The 20,947-nt window shown below is 36.8% G+C and overlaps 1 protein-coding gene across 15 annotated transcripts in view; it reads right to left on the bottom strand.

The window, feature by feature from the left end:
- Positions 1-20,947, bottom strand: part of LOC115224382 (kinesin-like protein unc-104) — a 300,207-nt gene that overhangs the window by 70,202 nt on the left and 209,058 nt on the right. The gene's annotated exons all lie outside the window — the stretch shown is intronic.

Below are 20,947 nucleotides of genomic sequence, written 5' to 3' on the forward strand. Positions count from 1 at the left end.
TGTCATTAAGTTTATGTTGTTGTTGTTGTTGTTTGAGGGTGGGGAGCTGATGGGAAGGAAGTTAGGAAGGGAGAGAGGCAGGGTAATGAACTACGGAAGCTAATGGGGAGAGAACAAATTCCAGTAATAATTATGGCATTAGAAGTAGAGCTGATGATAAAATGCTCTTTGCAAGATATGAAGGACTCTTTAAGTAAACAGATTGTGCAACTAAAATCATTTAGGATTTCAACTTTCTTATATTTCTCTTATTTTCTCTTGCCTTTTACATCTTTCTTGCCTGCCTGCCTGCCTGCCTGTAAGTCTTATTTTCCTTCATCTTAAATCCCCATCTATAGATGATGAAACAATCCGTTTCTTTAAATTAAAAAAAAAAAAAAAAAAAAAAGAAAAACGGTGCAGAAATTGCGTGTGTGCATGTGTGTTAGCATGGTCTATGTAGGAACTGTTTTTATCTTGTCAGTTCTACAAGAATTATCTGTTGAGTCAACAACCAAGCCGCCTGCCTATGGGACTCAGGTACACAAGGTACTGAATACAATCATCATCATCCTCATCATTATCGTCATCATCCTCATCACCATTATCACCATCACCACCACCACCACCACCACCATCATCACCAACACCACCAACCATCACCACCACCACCACCACCACCACCATCATCACCATCAACATCACCACCATCATCATCAACATCCTCCTCCATTCCTCAACTAGAGTGCCATTTGTAAAACTGCACTATCTGACAGAACAAAATTTCCAGTTCTCCAAGTGTCCAGTCTTCAATTACAAATTTGCTATCCTTTATTTTCATGCACACAGATAATAAAATGGTCAGTTAGATAACATATTACATTGCCAATTCAAATACTGCAAGTTCAAACCCAACGCAAGGTATTCTCTCTCTCTCTCGCTCACACCATCTCTCAGAGCATTTTAATTCTTACACTGCTCTATCAGAAAATCAACTAATTATTAATTACTTGTCAATAATCACAGCTAACACAGATCCTTAATTAGGTTTCTTGGATGCTCAAATTTATCCTATCATACAATAAGGTGATATAGCTTTTGGGAGTGTTACTAATTACAAAAAAAAAAATAGAAAAAAATTGATAATACCCTAAGAGCAGGGGTAGGAATATCTTTTATCCATGTGATATCTGGAAGCAAGCACTAATTTTATAGCTAGCTCAGATAAGAGAGAGAGAGAGTGTGTGCGTGAGAGAGAGAGAGAGAGTGTGTGTGTGTGTGTGTGAGAGAGAGAGAGAGTGTGTGTGTAAAAGATTTATCAGTTCTTAAAACCACCATCCCCATTGATATCATATGATCCTGATAACGACCCATGATGTCCATTGGGCAGTTCTATTTAGTTTTAAGTAGTAACCAATGTGAGATATTATTGTTTAACTCCAAGTATACCCTATTCAAGTAGACCTATGATTGTATAGGTAAATCTATGCTTTGTTGAGGAGGTCTAAGAATACAAAAACATGTACAGAGTTACCTCTCATACTCGCAGAAATGATTAAAATAACATTAAGTCATTAAGCTCAGGTCTTTTTCTCATATGTTATTTCTAGCTAGAATTCCTTTTAATACAGCTATATTTGAGAAGACTTGTCAAGCCAAGTGAAATCACAGTCATGGCCAATGCTAGGGTCATGTAACTGACACATAAAAAGCACCATTTGTACTTTGGGCCTCACAGATATTAAGCGACTAGAATCCTTCGATCACCTCTGTCTACGCCGCATCCTTCGTGTACGATGGCATCATTTTGTCTACAACAATTCAGTGCGACACCAGTGCAAAATCACCTCCCTCCGACAAGTCATCCTAACGAGATGTCTGCGTTGGCTGGGTCATGCCCTTTGTCGTCAACCAGGAGAATTCATCTACGAAAGCAATTGCCCCAGCTCCCCTTCAGGGTTGGCGAAAGCGATGTGGTGGACAACGAAAAACCTGGCTGATGACGGTCAAGGCTGATCTGGAACTCAACCTAGGCTCCCATGTCTATGGCGTTCGCCACTGGAATAGGGAGTGGTTGGAGATCACACGGTCGTTAGCCTCAAATCGTCAGGTCTGGTCGGCGTTTGTGAGAGATGCAGCATTGAGGATGAATGAAGCCAGCTCAACCCACCCCGGGTGAATGCTGTCTCAAGACAAGAAGAAGAGAGGCAGTGACAAGTGACTGAGACCTTTGGCAATATACTGTGCTTGAGAAGACTTGTCAATCTAAGTGAGATCATAGTCATGGTTGATGCCAGTGTTTCATAATTGGCAATGTAAAAAAGCACCCACTACACTCTTGGAGTGGTTGGCATTAGGAAGGGCATCCAACTGTAGAAACCATGCCAAATCAGATTGAAACCAGGTGCAGCTCCCCAGCTTACCAGTTTTCAGTCAAACTGTTCAACCTATACCAACATGGAGAATGGATGATGATGATATTTATTTGACTGGCAGAATTGTTAACATGCCGGGCGAAATGCGTAGCCGTATTTCGTCTGCCATTACGTCCTGAGTTCAAATTCCGCCGAGGTTGACTTTGCCTTTCATCCTTTCGGGGTCGATAAATTAAGTACCAGTTACGCACTGGGGTCGATGTAAACCACTTAATCCGTTTGTCAGCCCTTGTTTGTCCCCTCTATGTTTAGCCCCTTGTAGGTAGTAAAGAAATATATTTGAATATAATACACATTCATGTAATGTGCATCACTAACTATGGATTTTAAAATCTAAAGCATTTTGTGTATATGCACTGACTTTTTCTCACTGATAATACGTGTAGAAACAAAAAAATGTTTAGCCAGATTTATTATAACTTCTGACTGAAATACATTTACTAAGTCAACACATCATCATAAGAAAAACTAAACTTGAAAGCGACCTTTGAACTTTATTAGTGAAGGCTGTAAAAGTGAACTTGCTGTGAAGTCAACCTACGGAAACTCAACTAATACGGATAGATATAAAAGACAAAATGCAGAATGTAAACACTTTCGTTATATTTCTGTTTAAAATCATTTCATTATAGAACATTTTCAGAAGAAACATCTATAGCGACACTTCATTATATTATCACAATATTTCAAGAAGAGATGTTATTTGCTTCAGTTTATGTTCATATTTCAATAATAATGATAGCATTTATGTATGACTCTCATTGATTATCTAATAAATCGCATTTTATAATAATCTATTTTTGCTGGTAAAATCATTACATTCTGGCCTTCTATACTGAAAGTTGGCAGCAACAATTCCACCAAACCATGTCTGACAGATGTGCAAAACATTTTGATGTATTGATTTCAAATTTTGTCAGAAGGCCAGCAATTTCAGGGGAGTGGGTACGTCGATTACATTGACCCCAGTACTAAACTGGTACCTATTTTATCGACCCCAGAAGGATGAAAGGCAAAGTCAACCTCAGCAGAATTTGAACTCAGAAAATAAAGACTGACAAAATGCAGCTATTTTACTCAGTTGGACCCCTAACCCCCCATATTAAAAAAAATCCTATTATATTTTTATAATTAAATATTATGAAGAACAGCACCCCATCGGTTAAAATGACAAGGGTCCCAGTTGATCCAATCAATGGAACGACCTGCTCATGAAATTAACGTGCAAGTGGCTGAGCACTCCACAGACACATGTACTCTTAACATAGTTAAGAATACAGGGAGATTCAGTGTAACACAGAGACATGGCTGGCCCTATGAAATACAAGTACTACTCATTTTTGCCAGCTGAGTGGACTGCAGCAATGTGAAATAAAGTGTCTAGCTTAAGGACACAACACACCACTGGGAATTGAACTCATGACTTTACGATAGTGAACCAAATATGCCTAACCACTAAACCACATGTCTTTATTGGAATTATATATAAAAAATTAGTAAAATATTTCATGTAATGTAGAATTTATTGTTCATAAATTTTAGCGATAAAATCTTATATGAACTCCTATGGGTCATATTGACTCCCAAAGGATCATATCGACCCTGGTTGAGAACTGCTGAAGTAGAGTCATGACATAGAGTAGTTAGTTATCTTGACATAAGTGTAAGCAGTCAAAACACCTTATAACTGTTTTTACGCAGCTTATTTTTAGATGATTGATATTGTTCTCACCATATTTTTGATGAAGTATGTCGCTTTTGTTTCAAATGAGTTTGAAAATAATGAAGTATTCAGTAAAATCATCATCATCATCATTTAGCGTCCGTTTTCCATGCTGGCATGGGTTGGACGGTTCAACTGGGGTCTGGGAAGCCAGAAGGCTGCACCAGGCCCAGTCTGATCTGGCAATGTTTCTACGGCTGGATGCCCTTCCTAACGCCAACCACTCCATGAGTGTAGTGGGTACTTTTTACGTGCCAGACGAGGCTGGCAAACGGCCACAATCGGATGGTGCTTTTTATGTGCCACCGGCACGGAAGCCAGCCGGCGCAGTGCTGGCAACGGCCACGTTCGGATGGTTCTCTTATGTGCCTCGTTGCTGCTTGGAACATAAACTATTATGAAATTATGATGGAAGGTTTTAAATTAGATCACTTCAAAACAAGAAGTCTGCATCATAGAACTTCAGGTGGTCTATAGCATGGTGGCATCAAAGGGGCTAAATAAAAATTGACACGTTGGATAATGTTGTTTAGGATGTCCCCACAAAAACGAGATGGTCATGGTTGGAATGCATTCAATCAAAGGTTTGTCCAATTGACCTGGAGGTGGAGTGGTGGGAAGGCTACAGAAGAGTTATTATATCACACATGTGGGAGGGAGAAAGTGGGACATAATGAGAAGGCTTCCTTAACTTGAATAACCTTCTATATACGTATAGAAGTGAGAAAGAGAGAGATTTATTCTATTTTCTATTACATGTACAGAAATGAGAGAGAGAGAGAAAAACTTTTTTTATCTTGGATAATGGATTCTCATTCACTTTACTATCACTCACACACTCCTAGATTAACGAGTAAATCTCCAAATGGCTGGGAAAGTGAATAATGTATCCCTCATTTGCATAATACTATAAAACTCAGAAAGAAGACTCCAGACTGGGGGATCATTTGGGATGCATTAAGTGGTTTCAGAGACTGCAATCTTTATGACAAACTGAATACTAAATACATACAGACATGTTAAAACCTCAGATCTGAAGAAGAGAATAGAAAAGCTATTTCGATATCAAAGAATATCATCACCAGTAATTTTAATATTACTGATATTATGCATGGATCTTGAGGAAGATATTCTATGGCTGGATGCCCTTCCTGTCACTAACCCTCATCTGTTTCCAAGGAAGGTAATATTTCCTCATGGCCGAACATGTTTTCATGGAAGATTGGAATGAACAACTCCACTTGTATGACAGTGACACTCAGTTTTCAATTTTACAATGACCACACAAGGTCAAATCTAGGAGACACAAATACACAACATCATCATCATCATTTAACGTCCATTTTCCATGCTAGCATGGGTTGGACGGGAAATGTACAATATACAACCCATATGTAAGTATGATAATGACAGTAGTCTCTCAAAGCCCAAGAAAAACAGTTCTGCAACTCCTTGCTGAACAACCCGCACAAATGATTTGCACATGGTGATCAAATGTATGTGCTGTACACAAACTCTTTTAATCAAATCCATGTTGTCTGAATAGGTCCATGGTGTACCACACGTCAGGTGTCAAAGTGATCACAGTGCAATGTGAGATGAAGTGTTTTGCTCAAGAACACAATGCACCATCTGGTCCACTAACTGAAACCACAATCTCACAACAGTGCCATTCTTCCCTACGATACATCCTTATTTACCAATTTGGTCAAAGCAGAGAAATAAAAAGTGGAAGGATTTACTTGTAACATCTTCCTCTCTTTTCTCTCTTTTACTTGTTTCAGTCATTTGACTGCGGCCATGCTGGAGCACCGCCTTTAGTCAAGCAGATTGACCCTGGGACTTATTCTTTGTAAGCCCAGTACTTATTCTATCGGTCTCTTTTGCCGAACCGCTAAGTAACGGGGACATAAACACACCAGCATCGGTTGTCAAGCAATGCTAGGGGGACAAACACAGACACACAAACACATACATATATATATACATATATACGACGGGCTTCTTTCAGTTTCCGTGTACCAAATCCACTCACAAGGCATTGGTCGGCCCGGGGCTATAGCAGAAGACACTTGCCCAAGATGCCACGCAGTGGGACTGAACCCGGAACCATGTGGTTGGTTAGCAAGCTACTTACCACACAGCCACTCCTGCGCCTGCATGATTTTCAGTGACAACTACATAATATTTAACACCATACTCTTACTCTTTTTACTCTTTTACTTGTTTCAGTCATTTTGACTGTGGCCATGCTGGAGCACCGCCTTTAGTCGAGCAAATCAACTCCAGGACTTATTCTTTGTAAGCCTAGTACTTATTCTATCGGTCTCTTTTGCTGAACTGCTAAGTTACGTCCCCGTAATCCAAATGCTGAAGGGTTAAGGTGCTACAACCACTTTAAGATATTAGTCTTGAAAAGAGTGGTGCAGCTGTAATCTTCCCATATGAGGGTTATTCAAAGGCCTCGAACCAAATAACAAGCCAAGCAAATGAAGATATTTTATCACTGCTAGTAAGTAGAATAACATATAAAAACTACAATGTTTAGGAATCTGAAACTTAATTTATTTCTATGCAATAAAACTAGGAATTACTATTATCAACATCATCATTTTAATGTCCAATTTTACATGCTGGGACAAGCCAGATGAAATTGAATGAGGCAGAATTTCTATAGCTGGATGCCCTTCCTGTCACCAACCCTCGCCTGCTTCAAGCAAGGCAATATTTCTCCATGGCCAGATGTGTTTCTTGCAGAACATTGAGTATATAGTAACAAAGGCCTGTATATGAAATGACAATGTATATAACAACATCTATGTATACATGTATACATTGTGTATATTGTAACAGATGCCTTTATATAAAATAACAATGTATGTAGAAATATGTATACATGCTTACACTTGGTATATAGTAATATATGCCTATATATGAAATGACAATGTATAGAGTAGGGTGTATTATATACATACTGAACATAAGTCTATATAAGAAATAATTGCATATTTAACAACATATGTTTGTATATGAAATAACATTGTGTATATAACTACATATATGTATACATACTATAGCATTGTGTATATAACATATATTATAAGAGCTTTTAAGCAGTCAAAATGTCTTTGATAAGAAGGAATGGAAAATCAAATGATACTGGTGCAAGTAGATATATTTTAAGATAAAGACATATATATATATATATATATATATATATATATATATATATATATGTATATATGTATATATATATGTATATATATGTATATATATATATGTATATATAAAAGAGGCCAAACAGGAGAGAGAGAGAGCAATGAGAAAAGGAGAGTTCAAGCATGAGAGAGAGAGAGAAGAGGGAGAGTGAGGAAGAATGAGAGAAGAAAGGATGAAAGAAGTCAGAAAGAAGTGGAAAGAGAAGAGAGAAAACAGAGGAAGACAAGCAGACAGGTAGACAGACACCTAACTTGAGAATGTAATTGAATATTTAGATGCTGCTCAGAATTTTATATTTCCTGAATAGACTCTCTCCACATACACACACACCTTCCCAGAATTACCATTCGGAGTAACACCATTGATCACAAGTGTCCTATGGCAGGGCTGCCCTGGGACTATGCTACAACAACCACTGTTACTAATACAACAACTACATATAATATATAATACAGCAACTATGATATAATATTGAATATAACTTCTACTACTACTAAAATGAATTCTTCTACCACTACTACTACTACTGCAATCATGATGACAATTATTGCAACTACTATTTCAATGGTATGGGCAGTCTTGGTTTGTTGGAAGGTTTAACACCACCACCAGTCCCTGGGTGCCTTCAGTAGAGTCCATTCTGTTGAAAGCATTCAAGCCCCAGGTTTCTGGCCTGACAAAAATTTTCTCCTACAAATCCAGAAGGCCCTGAAATATGTCATGAGTACTGCTCTTCTTCTCTTATGATTTCTAATACATATAACACATAGTGAGTGTGTGTATGTGTGTGTGTGTGTGTGTGTGTGTGTGTGTGTGTGGTGTGTGTGTGTAATATATATAATTAAGATTACATTGAATTAGGTACTTAAATTGAGGTACCTTGCTAGGTTGGTATAATCCACATACCCAAACAATATTATCATCATCATCATCGTCGTCGTTTAACGTCTGTTTTCCATGCTAGCATGGGTTGGACGGTTCAACTGGGGTCTGGGAAGCCAGGAGGCTGCGCCAAGCCCAGTCTGATCTGGCAGTGTTTCTACAGCTGGATGCCCTTCCTAATGCCAACCACTCCGAGAGTGTAGTGGATGCTTTTTACGTGCCACCGGCACAGGTGCCAGACAAGGCTGGCAACGGCCACAATCGGATGGTGCTTTTTACGTGCCACCGGCACCAATTGAATATTGAACACCAAGACTCTCTGCAGGGGTGTTTGTACCTGAATGTTCCTACTTGAATCGGCTATAATGAATTGACACCTGTACATCTTTGTTACTCATTTATACTATTTATTTATATATATATATATATATATATATATATTATATTATATTATATTATATATATACACAATACACAAACCATGTAACCGCAATAGCATTATGTGATGCTCACATAATTCACGCAGATCACATTTTCATCTATTTCTTGCTCTATTGCAGCTGATGATGATGAAGATAACAAAAGGAATTTATACGTAGTTTCTTAACACTACCTAATGTATTAGACGAATCAAATTTTTTTCTTTCATTATCATATTTGAACATCCGTTAACTTTCCTTTAAATATTCCAAGCATAACAAACAATTTAAGTCAATTATCATTTATCATGCAACAATTGATAAATAGTCATTGACATGCTAGCAAATAAATAAATCTGTGTACATGTCAGTTTATTTATCCAACCTCTATCACTTCAAATTATATTTCTATTGAAGATCCTCAAAACAGTAAAATGCCTTACAGTTTTGTCCAATATTTGCAAATGATAAAATATTAATCCTTAACCCTTTCACTATCAACCTGGCTGAAACCAGCTCTGGCTCTGAGAACAAATATCTTGTTTTCATAAGTTTTGAATTAAAATCTTCTGCCAAACCTTAGTCACAATTTATATTTCTAACACGAGATGAATAACTAAGTTATTTTACTAACACGAGATGAATAACAAAGTTATTTTACTAAATTCTGTGTTATATTTTAAGTAATTGAAAGAAACACAGAGCATCTCAAAATAAATACAGTAACGAAAAGGTTAAATTGTTTATTTTCATTACATATTCATTCTAAGCATTAAAATAATTTAATTCACTTAACCACCTTGGAAAACTGCACACTGTCTTTAAGCATAGAGACAGGTTACAGGACAACTTGTTAACCAACAAAGAAGTTGTGGATGAACCTAGAATCAATTATCTGTAACTTCTGAATGCTAGTTATTGATTACATCTCAGTGTTATAAATTTGTTAAAACAAATTTGGAATGAGCTACACAATAAGCAACATTGAAGCTTTCAAAAAAAAAAGAGAGAGAGAGAGAAAACCAACTTCATGCAGATCTTCAGAGTTACATGCATGCCAAGGATATGAAATTTTTTTAAAGTATAAAATCTTTTTAAAATCTCCCAATTCATTATAAGGTTATATATATAACCTTAAAATGAAATAACCTTAGCTATAGAATATTTTTGATATTCAAAATCCTGTATGGTTCATAGAAATGGTTACAATAACTCGTAGGTTAGCAGAAATGGTAAAAATGCTGGATGAAATGACAAGCCCTTCTCTTCTACAATTTGAGTTGTGTCAGTTTTGCCTTATACCCCAGTCATGCAATCAATTTTGCCTTATACAGTCATTTCAATTATGAAATCAGTTTTGCCTTATACCCCAGTCATGAAATCAATTTTGCCTTATATAGTCATTTCAATTATGAAATCAGTTTTGCCTTATACCCCAGTCATGAAATCAATTTTGCCTTATACAGTCATTTCAATTATGAAATCAGTTTTGCCTTATACCCCAGTCATGAAATCAATTTTGCCTTATACATTCATTTCAATTATGAAATCAGTTTTGCCTTATACCCCAGTCATGAAATCAATTTTGCCTTATACAGTCATTTCAATTATGAAATCAGTTTTGCCTTATATCCCAGTCATGAAATCAATTTTGCCTTATACAGTCATTTCAATTATGAAATCAGTTTTGCCTTATACCCCAGTCATGAAATCAATTTTGCCTTATACATTCATTTCAATTATGAAATCAGTTTTGCCTTATACCCCAGTCATGAAATCAATTTTGCCTTATACAGTCATTTCAATTATGAAATCAGTTTTGCCTTATATCCCAGTCATGAAATCAATCAATCAACTATACTTCTTTAGAAATGTGTAATGTTTGCATGAATGTAAGGAATTACTTGGTTGATGGAAACAAACTCAGTGCCAAATGTGTGGTACAACTACTACACTGCAATGTGTATCTTCTATCTTCTTTGTTATTAGTTCTAAAGCTGATACACCCACCCAATGCTTTATCTTGGATAATGGATTCTCATTCACTTTACTATCACTCACACACTCCTAGATTAATGAGTAAATCTCCAAATGGCTGGGAAAGTGAATAATGTATCCCTCATTTGCATAATACTATAAAACTCAGAAAGAAGACTCCAGACTGGGGGATCATTTGGGATGCATTAAGTGGTTTCAGAGACTGCAATCTTTATGACAAACTGAATACTAAATACTTGTGTAAGACATCATAGAGATACGGGAAACAGCAGAAACAGAATGCCTAATGTGTGGTGTTGTGCTAATGCAAAAAAGTACAAGAATGGAATAAAAACAGAAACAGATTGCTAAATGTGCATACTGTGGCAGAAACAGTACCAAGGCTGCAACATTGCATCACACAGACACACAGTGCCAAATAAATGTTTTATGGTACTTAGTTGTCTATATTCTGAAGCAACGGTGATTTTCTAAGACAAAGGTAGAATTGTCACAGACTGTATAGTCAGCCATCCTATATGATACACCCTAACCCTTTCTACTGTGTCAGAAATTCAAAGGTACCAAGATATATTAGGCCCTTCTATTCTTAAGAAAAAGTGAAATATGCAAAATAAGTCCCAATAATAGCTTTGTTTTTAAATAAACCAATTTCTACGTTGAACACAAGTACTGACTTTGTACCTCATCAAAAGAAATATTTTTTATCACAAGCAATGCCAATTATTATTATTATTATCATCATTATTATTATTAAAGGTGGTCAGCTGGCAGAATCGTTAGGACATTGGGCAAAATACTTAGCAGCACTTCATCTGCCACTATGTTCTGACTTCTAATTCTGCTGAGGTTGACTTTGCCTTTCCTCCTTTCAGGGTTGATAAATTAAGTACCAGTAAAACACTGGGGTCGATGTAATCGGCTATTCCCCCCCCCACTACCACACACACAAAAAAAAAACAATTGCAAGCCTTGTGCCTGTATTAGAAAGGATTATTATTATTATAATTGAAATGACAAGGTTATGGCATCAGATAAAACGCTTTGTGGTATTTGTTCCAACCCTTTATATCTGAGTTCAAATTCTGCTGAGAATATCTTTGCCTTTCATCCCATCAAGGTTGATGAAATACAGTACCAGTCATATACTGGGAGTTGATGGTATTGATTAATCCCCTCCTGCATCAGAAATCCTTATTAACACCATCATTCCTATTTTAACATACATCTTCCTTGCTGGCATGGGCTGGAGGGTTTTACAGGATTTGACAGGTCTGAGGACTGCATCATGCCTGGATGTCTGCTTTGGCAGGATTTCTACAACAGAGTGCCCTTCCTAATGCCATCATTATTATCATTATTAAGGTGGGGAGCAAGCAGTATCACTGGAGCATCAGACAAAATGCCTAAGATTACGGAGAGAGCAAAATCAGCCACTTCAACTGATCATAAACAGAAGCAAGTATGTGTGTGTGTGCACGCGCGTATAACTAGCTCTTCTTTAAAATATTAAATTCACAACCATCTTACAATATATCTTTAATCTGCTACTTTTCTATCTTTGTTATTAGTTCTAAAGCTGATACACCCACCCAATGCTTTATCTTGGATAATGGATTCTCATTCACTTTACTATCACTCACACACTCCTAGATTAACGAGTAAATCTCCAAATGGCTGGGAAAGTGAATAATGTATCCCTCATTTGCATAATACTATAAAACTCAGAAAGAAGACTCCAGACTGGGGGATCATTTGGGATGCATTAAGTGGTTTCAGAGACTGCAATCTTTATGACAAACTGAATACTAAATACATACAGACATGTTAAAACCTCAGATCTGAAGAAGAGAATAGAAAAGCTATTTCAATATCAAAGAATATCATGAGCAAGACACTTTATTTCACATTACTCCAGTTCACTCAGCTGTAGAAATGAGTTCTGTCAAGGTGGTGAGCTGGCAGAAATGTTAGCACGCCGGGCGAAATGCTTAGCCGTATTTCATCTGCCGTTACGCTCTGAGTTCAAAATCTGCCAAGGTTGACTTTGCCTGTCATCCTTTCGGGGTCGATAAATTAAGTACCAGTTATGCACTGGGGGTCAATGTAATCGACTTAATCTCCTTGTCTGTCCTTGTTTGTCCCCTCTATGTTTAGCCCCTTGTGGGCAATAAAGAAATAAGAAATGAGTTGTGATGTCACTGGTGCCACGCTGTATTGATATTTGCTTTTCCTTTGGATAAAATTGGTGGCACGGAGAGGAGAAGCTGGTACGCATGGGCGACTGCTGGTCTTCTACAAACAGCCTTGTCTAGACTGTTGACTCAGAGGGTAACTTTCTAGGTACAATCCCATAGTCATTCATGAGCAAAGGGGATCTTTACCATTTACTGTTTACCTATAAGTGATCATATTATGATAAGACTGATCGATCATCTTTGAAAATCCTGTGTATCAATGAAAAATAGTAACAGTAATCTCATTATCATCATTTAATGTCCGTTTTGCATGCTGGCATGGGTTGGAGGCCTGACCAGAGCCGGTAAGGTTGGTGGCGGGGTGGTGCACTAGACTCCATTGTCTGTTTTGGCATGGTTTGGCTGGATCCCCTTCCTAATACCAACCACTCCACAGATTATTCTGTGCCGATGAAGGAAAATAACCTGGAAATCACAATACACAGAAATTGTTTTGAGCTTGGTGGGGGTGCTAGATTCCTTGTTCGAAAATATAAGGACACAAATTGTGTTGTATAGCCAGCTGGAGACAATGTCCCCTGGGGCTAAATTACAGCAACATTCATCCCAAGCCAGGACTGCCATGTTGTGTTGGCAAACAATCTTTACTTCAAAGTACTGTTGCTGAATATTTCTCATTGTGAGATTTTAAAAGAGTAATTTTTAAAGAATTTCTTAGGTCTCTTTTTTGTTTATGATGAGAGGTGTCATTATTGCTTCTTATTAATGAAAAAAATCAAAATTGCGAAAAAAAATTAAAATTCAGTCATATTATATTGATGATAATTCAGCCCCCTTAATATTCAGAACTGCTTCAAATATTTATCGATCCTTTGGAGAGTCACATAGACCCGCCCACCCAGGGCTCAGTCAATATTGACCACTCTGCTAATCCCTGGTTGCCAAATACATGCGCGCACACATACACACACACACACACACACACAATTAAATGGAATGTTCCATTACTTTAAAACAAGGAATATTGTAATTGTTCGATCAACTCAACTACTCAATCCCTAGAACTATATCCAAATGGCCGAGTATTCCAAAGACATTTTGAAGCATTTCTCAGGCAGAATCATCATGACACACTGTTATAAGGCTAGCCCTCTTGAATTATAGTTACAATCTATTCTCCATCGACAGGACATACACAGCTTCCATCTACCTAATTTCACCCCAGAAGGCTTGGATCAACCCAAGGTCTATGATTAAATATATTTGTCCTACAGTCAATGATGAAGCAAACTTCACAAACGCACTTAGCTGAATACACTAGTGCAGTGCTTTTCAAATTTTTTGCTGGAGCAGAACCTCAAGGAAACATTCCACTGCCTCGAGGAACCCTTGTGCAATAATTTAATAGTCTTAAGCACACATATCTGCACAGGAGAATTAAAAATTACTGCCGATTTTAGCAGTTTTGTAACTTCTTGCGGAACCCCTGGACTGTACTGGCGGAACCCTAAGGTTCCGCGGAACCCTGGTTGAAAACCACTGCACTAGTGTCTTCACAGACGTGTAAAAGGTGAAATTAAACTGGTCTGAAGAGACGATCTGCTATATGGTCACACACTGTCATTATACCAAGTTTTATCTCCAGAATAAGACTGTGTTTAATTATAACAGTTAGTCTAATTACAGAAGTAATATTTTGATAACAAAATAACTAATGAAACATGCAACTACTAATCAGCAACTACTGACATACAATGTTTGTTTTTTTTTAATAAGATTTCTGCTGATATTTCAAAAATGTTAAAAATTATGACCTTTTTATGCTTCCACTTTTTTTTTTTGTTTTTTAATAATCTTTTCATTGAACAGAAAATTGATATTGGAATATTAAATTAATGCAACAGAATCATTTTGCACACCTTTAATACCCCATCCAAACACACACACTTTTCTGATATATATTTCATCATTTACACACTATGGCAAAGATTTTAATAATCTTATAAATATATATATATAAAAAAATAGGCATAGAAATATGATATAGAGAAATTTATTAAAAGAAAAATCAGAGAAATAGAAAAATAAGGAAGAGATAGAAAAAAGAAATGATAATCAGCGAAGAAACAAATAAATAATTGCGTAATGAAATAAAATAATAATAATAAAAATAATAATTAAGGAAAATGATAAGAAAACCAGTGAAAAAGAAGGGATCAAATAGTCAGGTGGAGAAAGAAGATTAAGTAAAGCTTGACAAATATTTAACATGGAGCTGATAACAAAGAAACTGAGACATGATTGGATGTTAAGCAGAGCAAATGTGGTTTATACATAGATGCAGAATGCCCTTCAACAAGAAAACAAGCTCTTGCATAGGAGTGCAGCGATACTGATACATAAATTGACATTCATAGCAACCAATGGCATCAGTTGATAGATGAACAATTTTTTTTTTGGAAGCTCCCCACCCCCCATACCAAAATGATTTTAAAAAAAAAAAAATAAGGAGAGGAAGGGAACATTACAGATGAATGCTTGTTTTGGAATTAAATGGTTTTCTATTTATTTTATTTATTTTCCATACATACACTGAGAAAGAAAAAAATCTAAATTATTTATGTAGGTACAAGGCCAGAAATTTAGGTGATGTTGGTCAATCAAATCAATCTTTATACCTGACTGATACTTTTATTAATTCGGAAAGAATTATTTCTAATTTTGGAATAAGGCCAGCAATTTTGAGGGCAAGGGGTAAGCTGATTACATCGACCCCCAATGCTCAACTGATACTTATTTTATCAACTCCAAAAGGATAAAAAGTCAAAATATACCCCAGCAGAATTTGAGCTCAGAATATAGCAAGCTCAAAGAAACAATTTGTCCAACATGTTAAAGGTTCTGCCAAGTTCACCACCTTATCAATTCCAAAAGAATGAAGAGCAAAGTTGATCTCATTTGGCAGATCAAATCCAAAAGGATAAAAAGTCAAAATATACCCCAGCAGAATTTGAGCTCAGAATATAGCAAGCTCAAAGAAACAATTTGTCCAACATGTTAAAGGTTCTGCCAAGTTCACCACCTTATCAATTCCAAAAGAATGAAGAGCAAAGTTGATCTCATTTGGCAGATCAAATCCAAAAGGATAAAAAGTCAAAATATACCCCAGCAGAATTTGAGCTCAGAATATAGCAAGCTCAAAGAAACAATTTGTCCAACATGTTAAAGGTTCAGCCAAGTTTACCACCTTATCAATTCCAAAAGAATGAAGGCAAAGTTGATCTCATCTGGCAGGAAATTGAACTCAGAACACAAACAATCAGAACAATGACCATAACTCTTTACACTTTTACTTCTTTCAGTCATTTGACTGTGGCCATGCTGGAGCACCGCCTTTAGCCAAGCAAATGGACCCCAGGACTTATTCTTTGGAAGCCTAGTATTTATTCTATCAGGCTCTTTTGCCAAACCGCTTAGTTACGGGGACATAAACACACCAGCATCGGTTGTCAAGTGATGTTGGGGGGAAAAACACACACACACACGCACACACATATATATATATACACACATATACACACACACACACACATGTATATACTAAATAATTAGGGTTCAGCAAAGTTTTGCTTTACCACATACTGAAGCTTAGAAATAGCAGCCAAAAAACGTTAGCTATTTCTTCTACTTCAAAAGGGACTCCCAGAAAAACCAAAATACTTGAAAACAATCCACACAGGCAGAGAGGAAGAAGTAATGAAAATCAATCAATATCTGGTCACCTATGGACGCGCGTTTTGGAATTAGGTTGGAATGAAGAATATAAAATTATACTTTACCAACCGTTTTCCTCTTCAGCATAGGACCCATCAATAATTAAATATTGAAATATTAAATTCGAAGGTACTGGAATAATTGAACATATCTCTCCACCTAACGGTATCGGACAGATAATATTCAGCGTCAGTACCGCCAAATTCAAAACATGAATGAGGTTCAATCACCCTCCCCTGTCCACCCTCGTGTGTCTACAAGTAAACTACTACAGAAAAAAATCTGTAGCTTGTTATCAGGGAGAAAATTCTATTATCAGTAATAACAAATTATTTAGTATTACTTAAGTTTACCATAAAATGGTCCTTTTTTCATGCCGAACTCTACTTGGTGAAATTATTGATTACTTCTTAATTAATTAATTTTACCCTTTGTTATTATACATATATATATATATATATATATACACATTTATATATATGACGGGCTTTCGGTTTCCATCTACCAAATCCACTCACAAGGCTTTGGTCGGCCCGAGGCTATAGTAGAAGACACTTGCTCAGGGTGCCACGCAGTGAGACTGAACCCGGAACCATGTGGTTGATAAGCAAGCTGCTTACGACACAGCCACTCCTGCGCCTATAAGGTAATTTTTCTGAAGATATGACAATTCTATAAATTCATTACGATTTAACCCTTTAGCATTCAGATTTCTGTACCAAACGTATTCCTTCTTTCTTGACGCTGTTTTGAATTAATCATGAATTATCTTGTAGCTTTGAGATTTCAATGATGTGATTGTGTATCTTTAAAATGACATTGTAGCAGAAGTGTGAGAGGCTGGATCGGGTCAGTTTGAGCATAAAACAAGTAGAATATTTGGGTCAGATATGGCCAGTTTAAATGCTCAAGGGTTATACAATTTCTTACATATGTTGAACCCTTATTTTGTCAAGTGTAATGCTTATTTATTCACAATGCAGCTTTTTAATCAATTATCTTTAATCTTTTGTTTCAGTCATTAGACTCCGGGCATGCTGGAGCATCACCTTGATGAATTTTACTCAAATGAATCAAACAATGATGGAGGTAGTAGATGTTAGTAGTAGTTAGTAGTAGTAGTAGTAGTAGTAGTAGTAGTAGTAGTTAGTAGTAGTAGTAGTAGTAGTTAGTAGTAGTAGTAGTAGTAGTAGTTAGTAGTAGTAGTTAGTAGTAGTAGTTAGTAGTAGTAGTTAGTAGTAGTAGTTAGTAGTAGTAGTTAGTAGTAGTAGTAGTAGTAGTTAGTAGTAGTAGTAGTAGGAGGAGGAGGGTTGTGTAGGTATTGGGTTAGTGCATAATTATTGTGGCTTTTTTTTTCAACAAAAACAACAATAGCAACATGTAACAAAAACATCTCTAAATAATTATTCCGGAGCATATTCACCATCCACTTCAATTACTTCTTCCCATTTATTTGGCAGACGGTCAGACCATCATTTAAAGATGTTTTCGTTAAATATTGTTATTGCCTTTGTTGAAAAAATGTCGCAATAATTATGCACCAACCCCAATACAAGTCAGACCTGGGCGAGCAGATCTATGATCCGAAAGGCATTCCAGCCATGATTATATGCTCTGTTTTATCTCAGACTATACCTAGAACTACCATTATCCAATGAGACATTCATTTTTTTATTTTGATGCTTGTAAGATATTTGACTACTATTTCTAGCAGATTAAGCAACCACCATCCAGAGGCTCTTTCATTGGCTCAAGTTTCATTTATAAGGAAATAGAAATGACATTCTGTAAGGGTTATATTATTTTCCAGTGATATTAAGACAGACACAAAATACATACATACAAATCCCGTTCGGTGGCATGTAAAAAGCACCATCCGACCGTGGCCGTTTGCCAGCCCTGTCTGGCACCTGTGCCGGTGGCACATAAAAAGCACCCACTACACTCATGGAGTGGTTGGCGTTAGGAAGGGAATCCAGCTGTAGAAACATTGCCAGATCAGACTGGAGCCTGGTGCAGCCTTCTGGCTTCCCAGACCCCAGTTGAACCGTCCAACCCATGCTAGCATGGAAAGCAGACACTAAATGATGATGATGATGAAATTCATATGCATACAATTACACAGAGATAAGACCCCCTTTGGTCGTGAATGATCATCAGATTGCACCAAGAAAGTTACCCTGCAAGGCACAAGTCCAGGCAAGATAGTTTATGGAAGACCATCTTCTCCTCTCCATGCCACCGATGTTATCCAAGGGAAAGGCAAAGGGGTCGATACAGCTTGGCACCAGTGACATCGCAACCCATGTCTGCAGCTGAGTGAACTGGGGGCAACATAAAATAAAGTGTCTTGCTGAAGAACACAACACAGTCTGGTCCAGGAATTGAACTCACTACCTCATGACTGTGAGCCTGATGTTCTACATACATACATACATACATACACACACAACATATATCTAACTGGGAGGAAACGGCAAAAAACAGACCACTCTGGAAAACCACCATCCATGAGGGATGCAGAGCTGGAGGAGAAAAAACGATGACGACGGAAGGAGCGCCAACAACAACCACGTGCGACTCTCCCTTCCGGCACTAGATGTCCGCACTGCGACCGATCTTTTCAAGCAAGAATTGGTCTTGTCGGTCACCTATGGACTCACCAGTAAATTTGCGCGAAGACCATCATCCTCGACCTTGAGGGATTGCCATCATCATATATCCATGAGATGTTTCATCAAACAAGTATATATACCCATATTTATGAGGTAGATAAGAGTATATTTGACTAGGTTTCTACATTTCAAGTTTTCTTCAAACAAGATTTTAAAAAAGTGACAGACACACAGACACTCATCATCAAGGATAAACCTAATCAATACATTGCCAAAAGTGTTTAACGAGTGTGATCTAGCATACAAGAGAAAGACAACTATGTTTAAATACTGACTCACAGGCAGAAACACACACACACACACACAAACACACATAAATAAATAAATAAATAAATAAATAAATAAATACAAGCATGCACATATGCATGTATGTATATTTATGTTTGTATGTAGGTGATGTGTGCACATGCATTCAGCTACCTGCAGGAAATGGAGTCAACAAAAGACACCATCTGAAGTGCAAGAGTAAGATAACAAACAAGATATATGCCCATATATATATATATATATATATATATATACTCCCTCTCGCACTCACACACATATGTATATACACATACACACTCATGCACACACACATACTCATACGAAGAAGAATGTTTATAAATAGTATATAGAAACAATACACAAGAGATAATTTTACATGCTAAAACTAAAATAAATATACATGTATGGAAGTATTTATATACATACATATGTATGTATATATGCACACACATATATATATATATGCACACACACATATATATATATATATATATGCACACACACACACACACATATATATATATATATATACACATACTCACATACACACACACATTCTCAAATATGCACATAAACACATACATAAAAGAGTATGTACAGCCAGGCACACACATTCACACAACTTTGCACATGACTCTATACCCAAGTTTCAATACAAATAAAAACTCACTGATGCAATTAGCAAGTCATCAACACACACACACACACAACACACACACACACAAGTTTAGATTCATGTGGGCTGATCTATCATTACCATCAGTAGTGAAAGGAATCAATACATCCATGGAGAGATATCAGTGAACGGAGACAAAAGACAGAAGCAAATACTTCTTATTCCATTCTTTGAGAGAAAAGAGAATAAAGAAGCAAAGATAATGCTTTTTCTTCCTTTTCCCTTTTCTCAAATGTCAGCCAAGGATGATTGTATGAGCAAAGAGCAATTTACTTGACTGTCTTCCTCTTAGTATGAACATACTTACAACAAGAGAATAATGATAGAATAAATCTACAAGCAAGCTGAGCCAGCAATGCAGGGATGATTCAGGATGGAGTCAGTTCATTTCACTGAAGCTTCATATACTATTTTACTCTTTTACTTGTTTCAGTGATTTGACTGTGGCCATGCTGGAGCACCGCCTTTAGTCGAGGAAATCGACCCCAGGACTCATTTCTTTGTAAGCCTTAGTACTTATTCTATCGGTCTCTTTTTCCAACCGAACCGCTAAGTGACAGGGACGTAAACACACCAGCATCGGTTGTCAAGCGATGTTGGTAGGGGACAAACACAGACACACAAACATATACACATACACACATATATATATATATATATTATTTATATTTTTTAATTAATTTTTTTCTATGTATTGGCTTA

This window comes from Octopus sinensis, linkage group LG25 (assembly GCF_006345805.1).
Source record: "Octopus sinensis linkage group LG25, ASM634580v1, whole genome shotgun sequence".
Lineage (NCBI taxonomy): Eukaryota > Metazoa > Mollusca > Cephalopoda > Octopoda > Octopodidae > Octopus > Octopus sinensis.